We start from the raw sequence: 1872 nt of genomic DNA, 5'->3' as shown, positions 1-1872 counted from the left end.
CGATTTAATTCATCGGTGTTAACATTCTTAGAACACAAGCTATTGCAGCTCATTGGAGAATATTGTGTTTGAAGCATCTTCGAAGGTGCTAGCACACACGGTACTTCAATTGGTATAAGAGCCAGCTGTTCTAAGAAGAAAATTTGAAGAGAACCGTGTTTTAAAATTGTTACTTTAAAATAGTGTTAAAAGCTATTTAAAAGTATTTCATAAAATTTTCGAAACTATTTGAAAATGTCTATCTATCAATCATTGCAAAGGGTTGAGAGGATTGGTTCTGCAACTAACATTGTCGCCACTTCTTTGGACTCTTAGCTTTGGAGCTTTAATCAGCCTGCAGGGTCCTGAGCTTCATCTGTCAAGATGCACAGCTAAATTTGTTCAATGAACAAGATTTCAGTTGCAAGCCTACCAGGTCAGCTGTTTTTCAGACAAAACTCATCCATGTTGGGATGTTGGTCGATTTATTCACCAGCTGAATTCCACTTGAGCATAGTCAGAGTCTGCTCGACCAGTTGAGTAAGCACATAGATCAAGTTCAAGGCAAGTTAACTCGTTTCTCTAGCAAATTGAACTCACGACCGGTGCAGCATTTAAAGCAGTCAAGGCAACCAGCCGATGGCAACTGATGTATGTACTCAAATATAAATATAAGGAAATTTATTTAAATAAACATCATGTTTATTCAGCTGTGTTTCATTGTGACTGAATGGATATTTCCAGATTTCTTGTCTACGTTGCTTGAATGATTATAACCTTTGAATGAATGATTAGACAAATATTTTTCAAATACGAGTTTTTATTCAGTTTTTGAAGGGGAGTTTTTCTTTTATCCTCAAACTGAAAAATTGTTTTTCAATCAGTTTTTAAATTTCAGTTGTTAAGAAGGAACTTTCTTTTCTTCAACTGAAGGTTTTCTCTTAACTCTAATTTTTTTAGAGGTTTTCAATTCAGTTTTTGAGGGGGGAGTTTTTCTTTTACCCTCAATCCTTAAATTGTCTTTCAAAACCGATTTTAATTCAGTTTTTGAGGGGGAGCTTTTAACGATGTTTAATGGACTAACCCTTGAACTGAATATATTGTTCTTAAACGGCTCAAGTTTTGTGATCATAAAAAAGGGAGAGATTGTTGGAACTTTTCAAGTTCGCAATCTTGATTTTGATGCTAACAAAACTTGTTATTTTCTGTTACTAATAATCTACCTTAGTGTGCAGAAGCTAGGATCAGTCACGACCTGTTTACACTGCTAAACTCAAGACCCAACTGATCGCACAAACTGAATCAGTCGAACTGATACGTCAATTGAGCAGTTTAGCTGATCGTCCAGTTGGTAGGTGGTTCAGCAGGAGAACCTCAGAAGCCTGGCCAGCTGAAGGAGTGTTCAACTGATGAAGAAGCCCAGCTGACCAGTTCAATTGAACGAGAGTGAAATCAGTTCAACTGACGAGTCACTGATTTCACCAGCCCAATTGAAGATCAGTTCAGCTGACTAGTTCGGAGCATCAGTCAGAATCTTTCAATTGTAGATCAAGACAAACTCTTTCAAGTGGATTCCAGCTATGCACAAAGGTACAAAGTAATTTTCCAGTCAAAGGAGAATAATGGATGTTGCATCATAGCATTAAAGACAAACGTTTCAGAAGGGGAAGTCAAAAAGTCGAGACACAGAGTTCAAGATACAAATTCAAAATGCAACAGATACAATAAATGGGTCTCACTGTACGATCTAACTTCGCGCCTATAAATGGAAGATGAAGATCAATGAAAACTCAAGAGACACAAGAAGCATAAACACAAATACAAGAGAGAAGAAAGGGCACGCATATTGCACATAAGCATTCAGAAGCAATTAGCCCAGAGGGAACTATTCAC

Source organism: Primulina tabacum, chromosome 10 (assembly GCF_025594145.1).
Source record: "Primulina tabacum isolate GXHZ01 chromosome 10, ASM2559414v2, whole genome shotgun sequence".
Classification (NCBI taxonomy): domain Eukaryota; kingdom Viridiplantae; phylum Streptophyta; class Magnoliopsida; order Lamiales; family Gesneriaceae; genus Primulina; species Primulina tabacum.
The sequence above is the reverse complement of the archived record's forward strand: the minus strand, read 5'-3'. Positions refer to the sequence as shown.